The sequence below is a fragment of the Hibiscus syriacus genome, unplaced genomic scaffold (assembly GCF_006381635.1).
Source record: "Hibiscus syriacus cultivar Baekdansim isolate YM2019G1 unplaced genomic scaffold, ASM638163v2 tig00110450_pilon, whole genome shotgun sequence".
Taxonomy (NCBI): Eukaryota; Viridiplantae; Streptophyta; class Magnoliopsida; order Malvales; family Malvaceae; genus Hibiscus; species Hibiscus syriacus.
Window position 1 is genome coordinate 6,030,194 of NW_024062743.1, and position 8,367 is coordinate 6,038,560.

An 8,367-nucleotide genomic window follows, 5' to 3' on the forward strand; every position below is an offset into this window, starting at 1 on the left:
TAAACAGTAGAATTGTGGCTAACAACATTATTATTATTATTATTATTATTATTATTATTATTATTATTATTATTATTATTATTATTATTATTATTTATATTTAAAACATTTTGTTTGATTTCTTACTACAAACCATCGATGATACACATCTTATACATACATTATACTAATCCATTTTCATTAATAATGAGTGGTATCAATCGAACCTTACAATAACCAAATCAGTAACAATGACATCCTACTGGCATGTATGCACTTTTTGACACAAAAAAGCTCGGTTTAGTCCTAGAATAGGCTAAACATACTACTCTGATACCAATAAATGTAACACCCATAACCCGTATATACGAATCAATACGAGTTATAGATGTCACATCATAAATTCAAAATATTTCTTTAATTGAACTGAGTAAAATTTTGGTTTCATTCAAATATCACTAGTTTCATAACTTGAACAATTATTATAAAATAATTATTCAGATAAAAATTGTAATATAATATTTTTTATTACCAATTCAAAACTAGTTTCAATCAGTAATAGACAGTTCTGTTCTGTTTAATAAAATAAATAAGATTGTCTAAAATGTTTGATTTAAAACCCAAGTTAATCTTTTTAAGAATAGTTTAATACGATAATATTTATTCCTACTATTAATTATATTTAATATTAACTATATTAAGAAGTTACAAATATTTCATTATCGTATACATGTCAGCTAGAACTTTTAGAACACAATAGGATGTTATCATTGTTACCTGTAAATATTTCCTTGGTGATTGATGCCAAGCTCATCTTCTTACTCATTTTCCTCTTTTTTCCTACGCGTGAAAATCATCACACACTAAGTATACACTTAGTGAGGCAATCATATGAATATTTAAAGCAATGCAACACATAAATTTAAATGAATAATAATATTCAATGCAATATGATCACTTTACATGTATTTCAACCATGTTACCATATAATAACATGATATAATCGGATATCAAGTTTCTTACCAATATACTTGTCATTCATTCCACAAGCTCGTAAGCTTATTTGTCTGTTTACCATTTATTAACCAATAAACCATAACTCAATTTAAACCCTGAGGACCCTGGGTATTTGAGTCAAATACCTGCATCGTAGTGCTATGACACATAAGTTCGTACCCACCACTTGCACTAAGTTTACACTCTAGTGGTATTGTGGATATGACACATAAGGTCGTGCCCACCACCTGCACTAACTGTCCTTACACACTATAGTGCTAAATCAAACCTACAGCTGCTGGGCTCTATGGCATGCCAACTATACCCTGTCCCTCAAAGACTTACTTGATCATATAGTCTATTTTTATTCCTTCCATGGAAATATATATTATCATATTTTAACATTGAGCAGTTCATACCTGAAATAGCATTCATGGTAAATATCATATATGTTCATGATAAACATTATATGTAACGATCAGTGATCAATGCATTTTATATTCAACCTTTGATATATTTATAATAAGTCAAATATATAATAAATGCCATAAATATCATGACAATATAATTAAGGTAGACTTATCGCAAGTCCTATCCAATGATGTATAAACATCCATGTATAATATTATGCATGCATCGCACTCACTTTGAGACTCTATTTGCAAGTTAAAATATAAGTACCACTAAGCTTTAACTTGATCATTTGCATCTAATTTGGTTAAATCCAAAAATTTGTCATAATTTCATATCCTGGTAGTTTGCACTACCTTTAAAGAAATATCATTCTATATTAATATAAACCTTTAAAAATTATTCCATTTGTATCAATGGAAACTAGAATCAAATATAAATATATACATATAAGGAACTTCTTCTATTTCAATCACTACAAGAAAATATATCGTTAATGACACACGAACGATGACAAACGCTAATTTATGACTTGCAAAAAATGTGTCATAAAAAATGTCATGTTTCATAAAATCTGAACAATTTATGACTTACAATAATGTGTGTCATATTTAATAGTCATAATCCAAAAAATTTAGAAAAACACGGAGTACACTTTTCATTATGTTGCCGCGGATAATTTCAAAGCTTCTCAGGTTCAAGCTTTACGAATTTTAATAACAATGTTGTGAGAAGTGTGGACGAGGTTTGGAGGGAAATTGTATCGGGTGAGAGGAAAGAGATCACGATGAAAGAGGAGGCGTCGAACGAGATGATGACATTGGAGGATTTCTTGGCGGAGTCTGGTGTTGTGGAGGAAAAGGAGGAGATTAAGTTGCATGGGAGGAACCATGAAGGAAGGTTTATTGGCAAATGTCGACGACATTGAGGGTAATATTACAAATGATGGCGTCGAATAAACCTCCACCGGTCTATCTGTTTCCTTAAACAGAACCCTTAACGGTCAACGACAGGGACACGAGATGTTGTTGTCGTTTTAAGAAAATTCCACCGCCACGAGATACAGTGAGAACTGGGTCGATCCTATGTTGCACCATTTAGTTGGCTGCCTGCGTTCTTTCATCGGTGAGACTAGCGCCTCCTCTTCAGCTGCCGTAAATGATTGTGAACACCACGATTCACATCACAAACGAGCTAAAGTCCACACCTTTTATCAGTGAGTTAACTGGATTACCCTAGACAACTTTTTTTTTAAGAAATTTATTCTGTTTTCATACTTATTCTGAGAAGTTTATATTGCAATCAGGGCACCTCTTACTCATCAGGAGAGAGAGATTATAGTATCAAACAATGCTCATCAATTTCGTCTAATAATGGGGTATTTTATCACAATTTCATGTCGAATAATGAGAGTGATGGCCATCCTTTTGATATAAAAGTTGGGAATGAGGAAGAAAATGAAGGTGGTTTGAGAGCTGAAGATTTTGAGATTCGAATGGATCTAACTTATGATTTATTGCATATGGTAGGCATATTGATTAATTACACTATTTCAGTTTTTATTATTTTTTGTATTGTTTTATCTTATTGAGCCTTTTGTTTGTTTTCCCTTTTTTTTAGGTGTTCTCTTTCTTGGATCATTGTAATCTTTGTAATGCTGCCATTATTTGTAGGCAATGGCGATTAGCTAGTGCTCATGAGGACTTTAGGAGGTGTTTGAACTTTGAAAACTAGAATATATCTCTTGAACAATGTGAGTCTCAGATTTGCTCAATATCTTTACTTAGTTCTCATTTATTTTCAACAGTGTGCTCCAAACAAAGTTTAGAAATTGCTTGGAGTTGACACTATTTTTTAGATAAGAAAACTATATGGGTATTCGATTATAATATTATTTTGCATGAGAAAATGGTACATTGATGTAATGAAATTGGATGTCATACTGCAATAACGTTGCATTTTGATCTTGCAATTGATGACATTTGTCAAAGATATCCAAATGCCACTGAAGTGAACCTGAGTGGCACTCCTAGCATGCACCTTCTTGTTATGAAAGTTGTCCATTCATTACGGTAATATTTTGTTGACATAATTTATGTTCTAATAAAATGAATTTTGCACAGCCTCTTATTAATGTGTATAAAAATTTATGATTGGTAGAAATCTTGAGGCTTTAACATTGGGTTATGTGATCTGAAAGTAACTAAATACCGTGTGATGCGTATATCCATCAGGTGAAGCAAAATCTAGATTTGATTGTAAATTATATTTTGATGTCAATATGTTCTTCCGTTATGCTAACATTTGATCTTTTGCAGGTGCCCACTATTAAAGAATTTGTCCTTGAAACGTAGTAATATGTCACAAGCAGCCCTTAATTGCCCCCTTTTACAGTTGCTTGATATAAGTGCATGCCACAAACTTACAGATGCAACAATTGGTTCCGCAGTGACTTCTTGCCCTCAATTAGAGTCTTTAGACATGTCAAATTATTCGTGTGTTAGTGATGAAACATTGCAAGAAATAGCTCGCTCTTGTTTTGTTCTCCATGTTCTGAATTCGTCATATTGTCCTAACATATCTCTTGAGGTCAGTTTTTGCAAATGGTTAATTTAGTTATAATTAGTCTGGTTAAGCCATATTTTGATGCATTTTCTTTTTGTGAAGTCTGTAAGACTACCAATGTTAATGGTTCTTAAGCTTGACAACTGTGAGGGTATCACTTTGGCTTTAATGGGTGCAATAGCATACAGTTATATATTGGAGGTTTGAATAATTTTTCTCTTATATATTGTTGCTACCTAGATGTTTTTTCTATCAGGAGATGGAATTTGCTAGTTCTCTTAGGCAGAGTAAAATAAGGGCATTAACAGACCATTCACTTAATCAGGAGATGTAATAATCCTGGTTCTGCGATTACTTGTTATATGATGTAAGTGCTTAATTTTAATTTTAGTAAAACACAATATATTTAATCATCGTACTTGTCTAATGTTAACATCAAGATATGTCAGGTAAAAGCCGTAAATTGTTTCTTTGGTAACTGCTAATAGATAAGAAAATAATCTATTTGTTTCCTCATTTACTGTTCAATTTGTTGTCAATCACTTCGACGATATTCCTATGATCTTCTGTTGCAATATTTGCATAAAACGCAATCCACTGCAATGCTTGGGGTCATCAATGAACACATTAACTTTCAAGGTGATGCCATTTTCATTGTTCATATTCTGCATGTTACGTATGCAAAAGAGGTGTTGTTTGACATAGTTTTCTTTGTTTCCTTGTAATTTCTTCTGGACAACCCAGTTCCATTTCTGATGATGCAGAGGTTGTAACACTTATTGGAAGCTTCCAGGATGCAGCTAATTAGATAAACCAGAAAGAAATACATTGGGGAGTGAGTTACTGAACTGGTCGTATAATTATATATGGATTTAACATATATAATTATCCTTCCATTAGTGAAAGTAAAAGGGTTCCTGCTGCCATCAGCTCTATACTGAATCCTATTTGTACTCCACTTAAATATGCATTTGCATACTTGTTCACATATTTCTAATTTTTTTTAACTTTGAGCTTCTTATACTTCTCATAGTTGCTTGAAGATTCCCTAGAAGAACGCTTGGAGAAAGCTTGAGGTTTGCTTTCTGATTCTGAAAAGATAGAAGAAGAGAACAAAGAGGGGGATGTAGATGAAACTATGGTACTTTTTGCTGTAAAAGGTCCTGTAACTATTCATTATATTCCTTCAGCTTTTGAATGAATATATTTTACTTTTGTTAGTTTTTAGATGTTCAAGTTTACTGTAGTAGGATTATGAAGTTACTGTGTGATTAATAGTTGAATCAGGTTTTTGTTCTTTAATTTTTTTAATATGTTCCTTGTATCGACATATGATTACAATATTTTTGATAACTTAATGTGAATATATTGTATGCAAATGGATTTCTTATATATAACATGATATATATTTACGAAATACAATCATGACACATGAATGTGTGTCATCTTCATTTATGACGGGGGCTTCAATTACACGCAATGTAAGTCATACATGCGTGTCATAAATTTATGACACACAAATATGTGTCATCTTCATTTATGACGGGGGCTTCAATGACGCGCAATGCGCGTCATAAATGCACGTCATAAATGAGCGTCATAAATTTTCGTCATAGATTTATGACGCACAATTGTGCGACATCTGATATTTATGTCGGTGGCTTCAATGATGCGAATTTGTGTGTCATATGCACCCATAGATGACGCGCATTGCGCGTCATTAAAGGGGTTTTTTTCTAGTAGTGAATTTGTACAATTTATTGTGAATTTTCAAAGTTAACCGACAGAATCTGTTTTGAGCAGACCTATCCTAAGTTAAAAAATCATATATTTTTTTATATACCTTGAAATCAGTTTCCACTTGTTCTAAACAAAAATATATTGATATAATAATCCAACGTATAAAAATCATCCTCTAATCATTTGGTATAATTTATGGTGATTTTCTAAATTTCTTGTCCATAACATAAATTCTAAGCAGATTTCACCAATTTACATTTTCAACTTATTCAGTAATTCTATTAGCTCACCAAATGAACATATATGAATGCATCACAAATCACATAACATTTTAGGAGTCACTCCTTACCATAGTAACTCTGTCACTGGCTCATCGCAAGCCAATGTTTGTTCGATAACATAAGTACGAATTAAATTTGCACTCACCTTCTGTCCTTAGCTTGCAACCTTCCTTAGAATTTCTTATTCCATCCTTAAGCTTTTCCTTAGCTTTAATAATATTTGATCTTGATTTCAAGCACTCAATATCTAAATGAACATCATTACCAAACATATACAAATTCAAACTAAATGCTAGAATCTTACTAACATATGCATACTTTGCAAAATAAATTTCTAACAAATTTTCCGATGCTTACTCGATACAATTTCCATGTCAAAACATAAATGTTTAACTTAATACTTCTAATTGACCACTCAAGTTACTTTTTATCCCAACTTCACATAACATTTTCACTTAAGCTCCCAACCTTTCAATATTTTTATTTAAACCTCAACTTTTACAAGCTTTCCAAAATAATCCAATTTCACATCCTATCTTCTATTTCAACACTCAAACATTAATTTCCAGCATAATACATCAACTATTAAACAATTACACAACAATCCACAATTTTTCCAAAATTACCAATTTGGTCCCCTAATCTTTCAAAAATTACAGAATGGTCCACAAATTTTTATAAGAATTGTATAATACTTCCTAAATCATTTTCAGCCCCTAAATAATTTTTCCATAATTTTTCTCATCCTCTATAGTCATGGTCGAATACTTTGTATGTTTAAGATTAGAGTTTTCATGATTTTACTCGATTTTGATTCGATTCAAGCATGAAATCAACTTCGATTCAACCTTTTAAAATCTCTACAATCAAAAACCAAACTTAATTTCATCAAAAACACATTTTTCTTCTAAGATTAGGGTTAGGCCAAAACTTCATATGTTCATATGATCATGTACAAGTGATTTTTTAATCATCAATCATGCTTGGAAATAATTCTACAACCTCAATAACATCAAAATCCTTCATTTATTTCATAAACCTTAATGTGAACATAAACTCTAGAATTTGGGATCTATGAACACAAATCAAATTAGCAAACAATAATGGTACCAAATGATAGCGTTTTCAAATAGAACAATTTTCTATTTCACATCTTAATCCAAAAACCAAAGGAAATTACTCAAAAATTGAAAATAAAAATTCCTCTTACCTTGGTTGAGACTCGCGGCAATGTAGCTGAAAAATGGTCAACTTTCATGAAATTTCTAAGCTTAATTTCATGTTAATTTGACCTTAATTTATGCTTAAATGAATTAAAAAATCATTTAATGTGAAATGTCCATTTTACCATTAATAAAACTTGATATTTACCATAATACCAAGCCACATAACCCTTATCATCTTCTAAAGTCAAAGATGGACAAAATATTTTACCCTTTTCCAATTTAACCAAGCAACTTTCCAAAAATTTCAATCTTACCATTTAAATCCAACGGTCCAAATTAAAAATGGAATTAAATCCTCAAATCCAATGCTCCATATTATTTTCCATCATTTTAAAATGTGGAAAACATATTTCTAAGCTTAATTTATCATCCTTCAAATTTTTCTGAAATTTCTATTCGATCCGATTTATCGAATTTTTACTAAACTTCAACACTTTCAAGTTTTTAACACAATTTCTAGATTAAGAATATGATTTCAATAAAACCCCACTCTCAAGAGTAAACTATCAAATTATGGAATAAAAATTCTTTATTTACCATTTAGGTCCCTAATTTTTCCCAATTTTATACTTTGACCACTAGACTTTCAAATTTTACATTTTGGTCACTAACCTAAATTTTGGGAAAGCTTACATCCATGCTATGATTGCCGATTTAAAGTTTGCTCAAGAGAACCCTTGGCACCAAGTTATTTTTAAGACTGATTCGACAATGGTGGCTAATAAACTGTCTCATGATGTGGTAGATTTGTTCACTTTAGGATTTCATCTGGCTGAAGCTCGTTCCATTTTGCAAACCAAAGCATCTTTCAAATTTGTTTTTGTCCCGCATATTTGTAATAAGTGGCTCATGATTTAGTCTCCTGGCACTTAGATCAGGGAATGCATTATTTTTTACTCTATTTATCTCGAAATTATTATCTCTATTGTAACTCATGACATTGATCATGGTTAATATATTTTGTGGACACTCTTTTCCCCTTCTAGACCTTTTAAAATCATTATTTTTAATGAGACCATTTTCTTAAAAAAATAACCTCAATGATCAAATAATTACTTTTAAGGAAAAAGAAAACTTAATCAAACATCAATATCGATATTTACACTCACCTTTATTATATCCTTTGTTACTTTTTTTCCATTATCTTCTCCGAATTCCATTTGCTTTAG

General features: G+C 31.2%; 1 pseudogene; it reads left to right on the forward strand.

Annotated features, from left to right (window-relative positions):
- Nucleotides 1-2,276: 2,276 nt before the first annotated feature.
- LOC120126182 lies at nt 2,277-4,285 on the forward strand (annotated as a pseudogene).
- The last annotated feature ends 4,082 nt before the right edge of the window (nt 4,286-8,367 follow it).